At 44.5% G+C, this 15,000-nt stretch overlaps 1 protein-coding gene across 11 annotated transcripts in view; it reads right to left on the bottom strand.

Moving 5' to 3' along the window:
• Myt1l (myelin transcription factor 1 like) overlaps positions 1-15,000 on the bottom strand; it is a 402,403-nt gene that overhangs the window by 145,739 nt on the left and 241,664 nt on the right. For all 11 annotated transcript variants that reach the window (XM_029541111.1, XM_029541118.1, XM_021202071.2 and 8 more), the window contains exon 5: positions 6,740-6,893. The gene's annotated coding sequence lies outside the window, so the exon portion shown is untranslated. The remainder of the gene's footprint in view (positions 1-6,739; positions 6,894-15,000) is intronic.

The following is a 15,000-nucleotide window of genomic DNA, read 5'->3' as shown; positions in this document are numbered from 1 at the left end:
CTTCAGATACAATGCCACACCCCATTTAGTAAATGAGGGCTAGCTTCAGAAAGGAAGAGCTCATGGAAAGTACATGTTCATGCTCTCCATGTTCATGGAATGCTCTCCATGTTCATGGAATGCTCTGGTACCTGGGACTCCTACAGCTATGCATGGAAAGAGCCTGTAACTTATCCCTGCACAAAGGTATTTGAAGGGTTGTTTATGGATGGATAGGTGGGTAGGTGGGAGGATGGATGGATGAAGCCATTTTCTGAGAAACTGCAGGTCTAGAGGTAACAAAGGACAGGCAGCATATCAAAAGGAATGTCTCATGGATCAAAGGAAGAGTGGCACTTGAAGGAACAATGTGAGGCCAGGAGGGGCAAGGTGGGTGCAACTAGCCAGAGGCCACGGCAGCATGAGTGGGTAAGTCATAGAAACATTATGGGAGAAAGAGTGACTTAGCTGCACTCAGAGAAGATCGTTGAAAAGATCAGATTAAGAGGGCTTACATGATTACCTAGACAGGCCAGGCTGGGATGCTGCGCCAGCTAACCATGTGAACTGGCCCCTTATTCCTAGAACATAACTGTCCGGGGAGGGGGATGGATGTAATAAAGGCACCCAAGAGACTGTTGAGGGGGCTGCATACGGTGCAGGAGTTTTATGGGCATCTTATGGGCCCTATACTACCATGGCCTCTGTGTAGTTATTGCCTGAGCATTAAATATCTGAAGGCTGTAGTTTAAATAGGGAAAGGACGCAGAGGCTCTAAAAAATCTATTTAACAGGAGATTTCAAAATATAGCAAAATTTTAGGAAAGCTGTTCTGGACCCATGAGACAAGTGAGTAACGCCTATGGTGAGATACAAACCATGTATCTTCTAAGACCCCGTGAAGTTGTCCAGGAGATAGGGAGTTGGTGGAGGGAGCTTTTAAAGTCCTGTCCTTTGAGGAATTTAAAATCACATTACAAGTGTGATGGTACATTGAGCTGAGAAATACTCTCATTTGGAGAGAGTAAAATCTGTGGTGAAGGGTAGAGGATCTGATATTTGGAGTTAATCAGTTGTTTCCAGTTAAAATAGGATAGGTGGAAGATATTCCAGACAAAGGGTATAGGACATGCAAAACCTCCCGGTCATACTGTATGTAGGGTTTGTTAAGGGCTGCCATCCACAGGGGCTGCTCCTGATTTAAGAAGGGAACAGCTGCCACTTTGTCTGGCACATGTACTCACAGTCTGGTGACGTTCAGGAAAGAATGTCTAACCCAAGGTATGGCAGTCCCTGCTCTTTTCCATGGACATGGGATGGGGACACTGGCTTCCTCATCTAATGCTTCAGGTAGCCAAATGAGTATTCCTTTATTTTTTATATTTAAATTCATAATCCTTCGTTGTTGTTGTTGTTGCTGTTGCTGTTGCTGCTATTACTATTACTATTGACAAGATCATGTGATGTAACCCTGGCTGGACTGAAACTCACTATCTAGACCATACTGCTCCCATATGTTGGAGTAAATGCATGTGCCACCATGCCTGGCCCTATATGTATTTTTATTTGCTTTACATATACAAGTCAATACTGCCTCTGGAAATGGATGTCTCTTTCCCACTAACTGCCTATCATGTAATCACATTACTCTAGCTATGCAGAAAGGCCTCACTTGTTCTGTGCTGATCCCCACTTCTCAACCCTCATCATCACAGGTTGGCTCTACTTTTCCTCTCTTTTCCTCTGGCCCTGCTGGTTTATCCATCGTTAATCCTGTCAGGATAACAGCGGTTCTAGAATGCACTTTATTTTCTATCAAACATTTGTTGCAACGATGATTAAGTGATAAATATATTTTTAAATGTATAACCCAATATCCTACATACAGCAAACACTAAATAAATGGCAAGTGTCTATTTCTTTCCTTTTGTCTAAGGAAATCGCATGGTAAACCATTTCGAATTTGTTTGCGTTCTATCCTTACAGACGTTCAGCAAGTACCAACAATATTGTTCATAGTCAGCGTAATGCACATACGGTGCGATGGCATTCTCTAATGTCACACCTAATAGTGTGTGGTCATAGGCCAGGTACTCCTGCAGCCTCCTCATATACTCTTTTCAGGTTCTATGCCCCGTACCCCTGCCATCTTGGAGAGGTGGCTGGTTTTCCTCTGGTGACCCCTCCGCTGGGCACCGGCAGTGGCAACCAGAATATGGGCTATTCACAACCCAGGGCCTTTTAGCTCAAGCTGCAGGAGCTGCCTTAGTTGCACCCAAGGATGGCACTGTGATCCCATAGCCCAGCTTTGCCCTCCATGTGGCTGGTTGTGCTTTCCCTACTCACTGTCTGGGTCTCCAGTGCCCCTTTCAGCAATGTACATTAGGAAATACTGACAGGTCTACTTTAGCATGCATTCTTTTCCCCCTTAAGACTGTTTATTTTTAAACTAATGATAGATTTTTTTTCTAAAGAACTTTAAGTGGTTTTATGCTTAAGTCTCAAGTTTAAGAAAGTGGTTTTTGTGCTAACAGAAGCTATAAGAATGAAGTATTGAAGAAAGAGCATGTGACTTATTTTATAGCATATAAACTTTACATTTGGAATCAGGATTTATCTTATTACTTAGATCTTAGCTATTCCAATAAAACACAGGTTGGGCGACAGTAAAGAAATGATAGTTTAAAGGTATTGTATTCTTATGCAGTCTGTGGAATCCACAGGAACTTATCTAGACTGGTTTCCTGCAGGTTGTAGGTTGTAACTGTGGGCCAGGAAGAAGCTGTATTTGGGGCACTGGGATTGTGGAAGCCAAGCTTTCTACATCTCTACATATGGACCTTATCTCCCCTCCATAGTGCTCCTTGTGGGATAGAACCAGAGGAGGTCCTGGATTGGAAGCGGCATGTAGGCGGCTTTGAGTTCGACCCCAGAGCCTGAGCTCTTCCTTAACCCTTCTTTATCATCCTACAGTTATTCAAGAAGCAGTTGCCATCTTTGCCAGTTAGCTGACCCTGTCTTCAACTCTTGCTATTTAAATCTATCTGTTTCACTGCTGGTTATCCACACTAGAAGGGAGATAAGAGAAGGGGCAGAGGCCAAGGTGTATGGAAGACAGGATGAGGAAGAAGCAAAAACTCTGGAGAGAAGAGGTGTGAGGATGCAACTGTGTGGGTTGGTGTGCTCCACTAGCACCTGTTCTGCAAGTCACTGTCTCCTAGGTAACAGACATACCATGCATACAGCTGCACAACAGAACATGTGCCCAAACTCCGCTCTGACTCACAGAAATTTGAATCAGAAAACCCATCTGTGAAGGTCAGCAAGAAAGAAATCATATGCTTTGGTCACTCCTGCAAAGTGAAGAAATGGAGTGCTAAAACAATTGAAAGTAGCTTTCTGAAGTATGATCATACCTTCGTTTAGATTTCTTAATGTTGTGATAGCATGCTGGTTATTGGGATCTACATCTGATATTCACGTAAAATAAGAGATAGCATAGGTTCAAAAGGTTACAGAAAAGTTAGGAGAGAGAAATTGGCTTCTGATTCACAGCACCGCACCAGTATAACATTACTCAACTTGTCTAATCTAATCTGAAAAATCTCATCAGAGAGAAATAAAATATTAGGTGGATAAGACAGTGGTATAAACAAACCCTCTGTCTGTCTGTCTGTCTGTCTGTCTGTCTGTTTTCCCATCCTTCTACTTCCTATTGTCATTAGTAGGATGGAAATATCCGTCTTGCCCCGAGATGCAGCAGCCGTGCACACTTGGGGGCCAGTGCTCATGTCTGGGAGGATGCTGACTAAAACCCTTAGTACAGAGATGATTAGCAGCAGATGATTTTCCTGACTTTCTCTTGGTCACCAATAGCCAGAGCTGAGTGGTGGCATCCCCATAGGATAGTGTGTGCTGTCCTACTAAGCTCTATTTACCCATGATGGAATTCAACTTTCTTGCTCCCAGTGTGGTCTGAGCTGGTTCATAGGGCATTCCAGCAACCATGTTTCCTGGGGAAACCTAGGTTTCCTTCAGCCCCGAGGATGACTGTTCTCAAGAGCAGCAGCTGGCTGACTCTCAGAACCCTGAGAGAACCTTGGAGAAGCCAGCTCTAAACCTACACATAGGACTTTGTGATTTTCATAGGATTGCATCCCTACCAGGTCTTAACCCAGGATGCCGTTTGCCAAGACACTGTGGCGTGGACTTCAAATGCAGGATGGAGGCCCTTCTTGTAAAGTAAAAGCTCAGAGCATGCTTGTCTCCAGGAGCCACCCATGTCTCCGATGTCTAAGCTTTCTTCCTCAGTGTTAGTCACTCATTTGTTCTTAATCCATCTTCTTAGAATACTTTCCTCAAAACTTACTTTAAAGGAGTTTCCCAACACAGTACTGCCTCATGGGGTCATCCAAATACTTCCGTCCTTACCTTCAGATCAGAGACAACCGATTCTCTGCAGCTCTCCTCCTTACTGGAGGGGTACAGAGACCAGAGGCCTGACGAGCCCTGTGATGGAAAACCAGCAGCTACCCCACCTTACCCAGAGATGACCTTCCCCTGGATGACACTGGTGCGGGGCTCCAGAACATGATGGACGTGACCCAGCCTTTTGTTTGTATGCTTGCTGTTTATGTATGATCACCTAGCCAACTTGCTGTGTTTAACTTGTCCTGACCTGCAGCCCCATCCATGCTGGAGCAGAAGGGTCTCTCCCGTGTGTAGATCTGCTGCTTTCATGTCTGTTCTTGGTGCTTAGAGGCATCTGCCTTGCCCCTAACTCCTTCTACTGATAGAGAAATGGGTTGTTTTATTTTTTGTAGGTTTGATTTCTTCTCCCACAGAAAGTAACTCACAATATGCACACCTTTATGCAAATGTTAAAGTTTTCTAAAAAGATAATGTCAATTTATCTTAAAATATTTGAAAAAGATCTATGTACTTTTTAGTCAAGTATGATTACGCCCATTTCTAGAAAGACTTTCTACCTAACAGCCTTGGTTTTTCCTTTCCTTCAGCAAGACAGAGTCCGAATGCTGCTTGGCTCTGCTTCCTTTAGCTACCAAGGGTGAATTATCAGTCAGCGTGCTGGTCTTTAGCTACCAAGGGTGTCACCAGTCAGCATGCTGGCCTTTGGGCTGCATCTTTGTTCATTTGTCTTCCTTTAAAAACAAACTTTCAAAGTCTGAGCATTTTCACGTGCAGCTCCATAATGACATGCTGATCTGGGTCCTTGGGGGTGGTAGCTGTCCATGCTTGCCATTTCGTACTTTGGATTCCCCCTAAGTAACTTTAATTATCAGGGCAAGACTATTAGAATTCAAAATTCACACATGTTTTGACATAGAAAACTGCTGCCCAAACCTTTCATTTATATATGTGAAATTATAATAGCAAATCTTTAGTTTACAATTTCCTTAGAACCCACACCCAATTTTATTCACGTAGCTTTTAGGGGAGAGAAAAATCCTAAAAGAATATAGGACCTGTGACCTGTGACATATATGAGCATTTAAGGGGAAAAAACACAAGACCCGTCAGAATGTTGGCTGAAATAAACTGCTTCAGATTATAAAATGCACAGATACAGGAGTGGGGAGAAGATGTGGCTTAGATTATACACAGTGCAGTTAAGAAGCTTCCCCACCCTGTGCCTTGGAGTCCTTTACACCTCAGTCTTAATATTGTACAATGTTCTGAGTAAGAGCCAGACTGCCTCATAAGCTTGAAGTGAGGGTCAGGTAGCTGCGAATGCCTACAAAAGATGAGGAAGGACTTAGAAGGGCTTTGCAAATTGTAAAATACTTAGCATACACCGAGGAGCTGTAAGCTCCGTGGGTCCCAGTGATGGCACCTGCACTGTGGGGTTGCCATTAGTTAATGGAACCTGTCACTAAGCTGTCCCTGTTGGAACCTTTCCAGGACAAGAGCACCCCTCCATCTGAGGACACCACACTGCAGGGAGCTTTCAAGGTTGGAGCTGATATAAGTGCATCAACAGAAGATTTCTCAGGAAAATATCACAATGAAACCTCAACAGAAGACAAGAGGGAATAAAGTTCTAGAAACTGTATAAGGAAAAGCAATGGACATGTAATACGACAATAAGATTCTGAGGGGTGGGCTGATGGCATGTGTCGGAGAGACACTGTGCAATTCCCTTGTGTAGGATTGGAGAACAGAATTTCCAGCCAGGGAAACAATTGCACATCTCATCTATGCCCTATTCCCTCCCTGCCTGACACCATGACAACCATGATGTCAGGGTTAGGTTCCTGTCAATGCCCAGGAGGTAAAAGTTGCCCAGGTATTCCAAGGCCCTGAAGTGTGCTGGGTGTGAGAGGAGCAGGGAGGCTGCCACAGAATCAAACAAGAGTTCTGGAAATGGGCTGGAAGTATCCCTGCTTCCTTTCTAAGTCCCAGGACTGTGGTGCTCTCCATCTGAGAGGAAGAAGGATCAGACATGAGAGAATAGACAAGAGGGAGGGTTTCACAGGGGGGAAGTAGAGCCGTGGTAGAGATGACAAGATGGAGACACCCGAAACCCAGAGTTACTGGGAGGCATTTGCGGAGGTCATGTAAGGATGATGGAAAGTCAGAGCTGCCTGAACAGAGGATCCAGTGCCCAGGCTGAACACCCATGGACATCCTCACTGATGCTGTCTGGAACAGGGAGTGTTTCTCACAGCACTGTATGTTAACAGTCCCTACTCAGTGTGGAGGCAAGGGATGACATCCTGGGGAGACAGGTGGCTCTTACCTTGTAGGAAGCCTTCTCTCCTGAGGACGGAGGCAGGGTGACTCCGTGGGCAGGATGCAGGCCCAGAGCCAGCTCTCTCTAGGCTTTCCCTGGTCCTCCCCAGCTTGAGACTATGGCCAAGTCACTTAATTTCTCTGTGCCTCCATTTCTCCATCTGTAAAAAAGAAAAGCATTAAGCACCTAAGGACCCCGTAAATATATTGGGCGGTGTTATAAAAGGGTATCCTCCAAGACGGACACTTCACCTCTCCCAAGGACCAGAATAGCCATGGGCTAGCCACATTTCCCTGCATTTAAGCCAGGCTTCCAGCTCTGAGGCAGGGCTTCCCTGGCCCCTGATTAGGCTGGTACCCTCATGAAACCTCCAAAGCACCCACTTCTTAAATCTGGGATAGAATCTACCCTCACAGAGGCCTTGTGGGTGAGTCCCACACTAGGATTCATCCCATGAGCCTCATTTCATTGTGATTTCCTCAAGGATTTTGAGGGTTGCTGATCTGAACCTGGACCAGAGGAACGGCTCAGATGACACTTACTACTGAGGTAGATAATCAGGGTTGGATGCCTGGAAGGGTAGGACTGACTCTCAAGTTGGCATCTGACCTATATACCTTATTATTATTTCATTTATAACCCCTAAAGAAGGAAGGAAGAAACAAACAGATGGACAAATAAACAGAAGAACAAATGGATTAGGCAGTCTCCTAGAGGCACATATCTCCAGTGCTAGAACATTTAAAGGAACATTTTGATGTCCTTTGTAGCTTCTAACTTTAATGCTAATTTCATGAATAAAAAAATAACACCAAACAAACAAACAAACAAACAAAGAACAGCCTGACACCCAGTAGGACAGTGGCACCTGAAACCCAACCTTCCATCAACATGGTCAGCCTGTTCACATACTCCCAGGAGGATAGAGGCAGAGAGGGATTAGAGTAGGGAGGCAAAGCTTCATGTAATCCTAGGGGATCCCAAACGGGTGTCACTGATGTCCCTTCAGTACTGCAGTGGATTCACTGCTGCACCTGTCTCGAGCAGTTCAACCGCTGCTGTGCAGTTCTCCGAGGCTGTGACCTCTTTCTTATCTTAAACCTTAACAGATCAAGTGACAGAGAAAGGTTCCTCTCCTTAAGATGGCAAGCTGACTCTGGGCAGATGCCTAGAGATATTCTTGGAACTTATAGATAGTTCTTTTCTATAGACAAGAAATCCTCTAGATCTTGGAACTTATAGCTATAGATATTTCAGTTCCTTGGATTCCTATGGTCCACCTGCCCCAAAGTATAAATTCACCATCACTGGCAATTCTCCTGTGAGCAACAGCACACTCAGTGGTTGAGGTAAATAAGAAGGACTCAACATGTCTGCCTTTGGCCTGGAAATCGGCATTCCTCCAATTACGTTGGGCACTAGGGTCTGTGCTGTAGAGCATTCTCTTGTAAACCCCAGTCTCTGAAAAGCTGTCTACATAGACAGCAAGTGAATGTCTATTCGAAAATGGCTCCCCAAGCACCTAATCACACTAGACACAAATTAGAAACAGATTAGAGCAGGTGTGGGCTCTTTCTCTTTGACTTTTACATCTAAAGAAGAATGCCCCATGTTCTGCTTTTACTAGAATAGTTTCATTTAAATTTCTCAAGTGTCCTTCATCAATGTCATGGCACAGTCCTTTAAACCTGGCAGGCACCAGGCAAGGTGTCAGGCTTGATGTGCCTGTGCCCCATGGTGCTAATATGAACTTGTTGCTATATGAAGGAAGGAATGGGGAGGGAGGAATGATGGAAGAAAAAGGGAGGAGGAAATGAGAGGAAGAGGGAACAAAAGGAGATTAGGAAGGAGAGATGGAGATGATAGAGAGAAGGAAGGAGGGGACAGAGAAGCAGGGACGGAGAAAGAAGAAAGGAAAAGGAAATCAGAAGATCCCGGTTCCCACTGACTAGAGGAGGAGGTGGCTAGTTTTAATTGAGGTTATAATGTTATGCTTCAACCAACCAGTAAAATTTGAACAGTCAAATGATATAGATCAGACAGAGTCTGTTTTTTTTTTTTTTTATTCAACTGTACTTATTACTTCATGGTCTACCTATGTTGTTTCATAAGCATGAACTTCCTGGAGTTTTCAATTTCTAAATTAAATAATACACCAAACATATTCAGCGTATTACTGACTGTTCAATGAATTATAGAACCTCCATGCACCACATATTTTAGTGTGTAAGCATCTCTGATTCTCTGCTGTTCATAGGCATGTATGACAACATGAATGGGCAGAAACCCCTTGCTTACTACACTCCAGCCTTTGGGTCCGGAAGGGATGCTGCTAGTGATGAGCAAGAGAGAGCTCACTGGGACTGTATCTTTGGTCTTCCACAGGGCTCTAGCAGCTCAGTGCAATGGGATAGATAAGATATTGCTACACACATCCATGGACAAATTTAAAGAAAGAATAGAGATTAAGGCTAGCATAGTCACTCTTAAAATATGCAGAAAGATAATGTGGGGTATAAAGAAAAAATAGGAATTATCAAAAAAGAGAATGGGGAAATTCCAAGACAGTAGAAAAATCTATGGCCAACATTAAGGTTACAACTGAACAATCAATAAATGAGAAAGCAACACCTGAGAGATAAGAAGGAAACAAGTTAACACATTGGCGGCAGTTTAATTGTAACTTTACCTTTTAGATTCTTCTGAAAAAAGAAGTATTCCGTAACTGACTAACATTTAACTGAGTGTCGGAATACCAAGAAATACAAGCTGATAGTTCATAATGTTTAAAATTAAACAATTAAATCATGTATTAATGAGTGAGAAGCAAACCAACTGTGGTCCAGCTCATTTTTGGCAGAAATGAAATTGGATCTGAGCTTCCTGCTTGTCACTCTTGTCACATAAAGCATACTCGTTTGTGCGTTTTTATTTTGTTAACAAGCTACGTGAGATGATGCTTCAGGCATGGAAGAATAGGCAATGACACTGAGACAGAGTGAGTCCCTGCCTGCAGGCTGCTGAGCTGACTCACAACACCACACTGGTGAAGGAAGCCTATTGTCTCCCAGGGCCAGGATCAGGAATAGCAGAGCCCTTGTAGCCACAGATGGGTGAGGTGTCCTGCTCTGTGTGGCCAGGTCAGAGCCTCTCCTCCTTCTTGGTTTTTAGTCCATTTTTTTAAAAAAAAAATAGTAACTCAGAGGCAGGGATACCTTCTGGGAACTACGTTTCAGGAAAATGAGGTCTCACACCTAATTTATTTCTGTTTATTTGCTTTTAGAAACTCTTGCTTCCATGCATGTCTGTACAGGGTTCTTAGTTCCCTGTGGCTGGGCAGGTTCTGCCACAGCCAGAATCACACCCTACCTGAAGGACACACGTGTCCATTTTCTGTCATCCTCCCAGGCTAGCTGGAGGTTCCCTAAGCAGAAGACCACTCTTAGATAAATCCGAGGCTCTGTGTCCCGTTATCTCTTTCCTGGACTTCTTTTCTCTTTAAGGAGACAGCTCTGCATCTCTTCTGAATAAGGACCCTAGATTGTCCAAAGCCCTGCAGATTGGAAGAGCCTCTTCGTCTCCTCTCTCCATTGAGAGTCTCAGTGTGACTGTCTAAGAAGGTCAGGGTGTGGCTTTGCTCCAGCACTCCCTGCTGGAGTCACTCTGGTTTCTGGCTGCTCAGAAGCCTAAGCTTTCCAGCAGCCTAATGACTTGATCCTCAGTCTGGTCTACTGGAATTGTGTGTGACTCCTTTTGCATTAATGTTCAACCTTAGTACACTATGGGATCTGTAGGAACCCTCTCCCATACTGAGTTCGGTCCTGGTCGCCTGGGAAGTACTGGCCTGAGACACTGAGTCTTACCACCAGAGTACAGCCTCATAACCACGTACTGTCCCCTGTCACCAAATTTGCCCTCTTTTCCAACTTCTTCTCACTCATTTCTTCCTCCATGTTCTTTCTCACTCTAGGTAATCAGCATAGCATTGTGTGGTGGCTTGGCAGTTTGCTTAACTGTACTTACTCATTCTCAATGCCATTTTCATCTTTTATTATTGGTTTCTTTGAGAGGGAGGCCGCCTCAGTATGTGCTGTGTAGCTCAAGTTGTCCTTGAACTTGGAGCAATTCTCCTGTTCTTTCCTCCTAAGCACTGGCATTTTATATGTAACTGCCATGCTTGGCTACCCTGGTATTATATAAGCACTGGTCTCAAACCTGGTATTTACCAAGGATGACCTTGAATTCCTAATCCTCTGTCTCTGCTTTCCAAATGCTGGGAATCCAGGTGAATGAGGACAAAAACCCAGGGTCTCAAATAGGCTAGGCAAATACCCTATCAACTGAGTTGTATTTTGAAGTTGTTTTTAAAACTGTTGCAAATCAATCTGCGTTCATGTTTTGCTTATTTCAAGCACAGAATAAAGACTAGATCAATACAGTGTGAGAATTCAGACTCTTGCTGAGTCTCTCTGAGCAGAAGGTGATATGTGGTGGCTACAGTGGATGGGAGAAGGAGTATGACACAACTCCTGAGATGATATTTAAGCTCAGGGGATAGTCAAAGGGTCATTCTGCTGCAGAAGATACCCCAAGAGTTAAGGAGGGCTGAAGGAAACAGTTCCAAAAATAGGCTCTCTATAACTGTGAAAAGCTTTTTGAATAGCTTGCTGTTGAGTGTAGAGGATGGAAAGAAGTCTGGTTGTAGGGGAGGCCCTATTGTCTTCTCCCTATTGTGGGAGAAGGTCTGTTGGCTGCCTAAGAGGGAAGGAAGCTGCTTGGGTGATGGGAAGAACCTCCCATCTGGGTATAGAGGAGTGTCAGCTGTCTGCATGCAGAGATAGCCTTACTTCGTGAATATGGAGATCTATGTGTGCGGTGTGCAGAGGAGGGGCTTTTATGTGCATTTAGAGTGCAGCCCGCTCTTTTTGTACAGGGAAGGGGCTGCTGTGTGGGTCCAGAAGAAAGCCTGAAACCTGGGTAGAGTAGACAGCTTGCCTGAGTGTGTAGGAAAGTGTGCCCTTTTAGCCTATGGGAGGGTCCAGTGTCTGAGTATAGAGGAGAGCCTGCTGTCTTGGTTTAGTGAAAGATCTACTATGTAAGGGATCTGATATCAGGGTGTAGAGCAGAGCCTATTGTCAGTATATGGAGGAAGGCTGTCTCAGTGCCTGTATAGAGGAGGGCTATTTTTCCAAGACAGAGAAGGGTATAAAGAAGAGTCTGCTCCCTGGGTATTTAGGAGAGCACTCTCACAGGATACAGATATTGTTTTACTGTTTGGGTATGGGGGTGGGGCTTACTTTCTAGTTGTTACGCAGGTCTTCTGTTGGGTGTGGAGGAGGGCCTGTTATATGACTGTAGAGAGTTCTGCTGTGTTGTGGGTCTGATATTTGTATATGTGGACGGTCTCATCTCTGGGTGCAGGGGAGAGGCTGTTGTCTAGGAGTGGAGAAAGGCTTGCTGCCTGGGTTTAGAAGAAGCACACTGCGTGGGTATATAGCAGAATCTATTGCCGGGGTATAAAGGAGGCTGTGCCTTCTGGGCCTAGAGGAGGGTCTGATATCTGAATATAGCGGAGATTTGCCGTGTGGATGCAGAGGAGGTCCTGCTGCTCAGTATGGCAGGGTGTCTGGACACTAGAGACACTCGAAGTAGTTCTTTCTCCTGATGTCTTACCTACCTTGCCATCTGCAGACCCATTTCTCTGGGTGGAATCTTGCTATTGCAGGCTAGGTCTCCTGTCATTGCAACTGTCTGATCATAGCCCCCTTTGGAATGAATGATGTTTTTAACATAGCAAGTATGAGATCACAGCCAAGGTCTGCCATTCATGATGTTGTAGCATTTACTACATGAAACCATATCCACGGCACAGACTAGAGGGTGACGTTGTAGGACTCACACGCTCCACTTCAGAATAGGTAGAAAAGCAGAAACAAGAAGGAATGTCACCAAATGAGACATCAGGCCAACAAAACAGACCAGAGGGTCCCAAAATAACCCCATCCCTGGGTGTTTTCTATTAACAACTTTTCTACCAAGATGCCCAGGCTACTCAAAGGAGTAAAAAATCTTTTTAAAAAGTAGTATTGAGTCCAGATGGTATTACAACACAAAGGAATGAATTTGTACCCCTATCTTATACCATATATAAAAAGGATCTCAATTTTGCTTAAGGACCCAAACTTAAAGGCTTTAAAGACTGGAGAGATGGCTTAACGAGAGCCGGGACCCAGATTTGATTCCCTATACCCACATGACAACTCATAACGATCTATAACTGCAGTCTCAGGTGATTCAACACTTTCTCCTGGCTTCTGGAGGTCCTTCATAAAATATATTTTAAAGTATGAGGTAAAACTGTTTAAAAAGAAAACAAGAGAAGTGAATCATATGACTTTGAGTCTTGACTTGAAAAATGAGAGTGGTTATAAAAAATTGGATCAATTGCATTTTATCAAACTTAGAAAACAATATGCTCAAATGCACCATGTAGTCACAGTGAGAGATGCATCCTAAATACCAAAACTGGACAGAGGACATCAAGTTTAGGTATGTGAATTTTATGGTATGTAAATCATGTTTGTTTGTTTTTTTTTTTTTAAATTCTGAACTCCTTTAAAGAGCATTCAAGATGCTGCCATGGAGATGCTCAAACTCCCTGAGCAGCTGTGGACCAGCCCAGCTCTTGCTTCAGCTTCATGAGGTAAGGCCCTTTGGGATCTGGTGTCCATCCCTGCCTTGCAGTTTAGACTTTCCTTGAGTGAGTGGTGAATTTTCATTGTCTGAGTCATTACTTTTCAGAAAAGCAGGGACATCTAATAGCTGTCATATTAGCACTGCTCTGCACCTTGCAGTCTGCCTCTGCAAGCATTGCAGGGTAGTGCAGCCAGCTGGTATCCCTAGGGTGACATGCTTAGCTCCAGCTTCAGCTTGTGTGGCAGGTTGAGCCTGGTGCATGAGTTAGTGGCCACTTTAGGGTTACAGACACTCCTGAACTACACCTTCTCAGGCCCTGGTAGCTATAACCTTGTTTGAAGGTCAGGTTGTTGCAAAGGAAGGGGCTAGTGTCTTCTCTAATGAGTGTCCTCCTGGAGGCAAGCTGCCTGCCTGTCATTGACTTCTATCTTGCACTCAAAAGCATGAAGAAACTCTCAAGGAAAAGTGTATGCCTTGGTGAGGAGGGCAAGGAGCTATGCCAAGAAAGGAGCACCCTGATACCTTCTGGGGTCCTCTTGTTCACTGCAGCCATAGCTAGTTTGTGTCCCACACTTCTGTGTCAACAGCAAGAACTTCCTTTCCACATAGGCCATTTAGGACTCAGAACAGCTACATATGTTGGGCCCAGTGAGGTTCCTTTTATATGGCAGGATTGTAACTGCCCACCTCTTTCTCTCCACACCCAATTGCTTAGTAAATGGTAGCTCACTGCTAAGAGGCTCCTAGCGCCTCATTGCCCCTTGTAAATGAAAATGAACCTTTCTGAGAGGGAGTTGATGAAGGGCATCATGTTTGTCTGGCTCTGGGGTAAGATGTGCAAGAATCCTGCTTTACCCTTGGCAGTCAGGAGAGGTAAGCCACTTCACTAACAGCAGAGAGCAGATCTAAGACTTTGATAATCAGCCTTGTCCTTCAGAGCTTCCTTCCCGACAGAGTTTTAATTAAAGCTCATAGCAGCCAGGGCTCTGAGTAAAAATGATAATATACCCCACTGCCAAAAGGCTCTCTCTCATTTTGGAGGAATTTAGGTGCTATAGAAACTGTTAAACTGTCAACCATGGGTGAATAGACCTGAGGGGTAGCAGCTAGTCCTATTGGAAGGACTCTCCTCCATGCCCAGAACAGGTGCCGGTCTTTCTCATATTTATAGCCTAAGGGTCTGGCATACAGCAGCACAGCCTGCAACTCTGAGCCCTAGTACAGCCAGTGAGGCAGGACTCCGCAAAAGGCTGAAGAAGGAAGATGAGGGACAGTTAGAGCTGGGAAGCCAGGGTGAGAAGCTGCAGTAGATGGAGCTCCCAGCACAGGAAGGAGATATGCTTGGAATTTTCCTTGAAGGCGAAGAGATAGGAACATGGGGGAGGTCATTCCCAGGTAAGGACTGTAGACAGCATGACTTTAGGCAGTCAGAATTTAGAGGATTATAAGGTCAATAAGAAATCTGGATGACTCAAAAGCAATCTACAGATTCAATGCAATCCCCATCAAAATTCCAACCCAATTCTTCACAGAGTTAGAAAGGGCGATTTGCAAATTCATCTGGAATAATA

The sequence above is a fragment of the Mus pahari genome, chromosome 7 (genome assembly GCF_900095145.1).
Source record: "Mus pahari chromosome 7, PAHARI_EIJ_v1.1, whole genome shotgun sequence".
NCBI lineage: Eukaryota > Metazoa > Chordata > Mammalia > Rodentia > Muridae > Mus > Mus pahari.
This window is presented reverse-complemented; position numbering and strand designations above follow the sequence as displayed.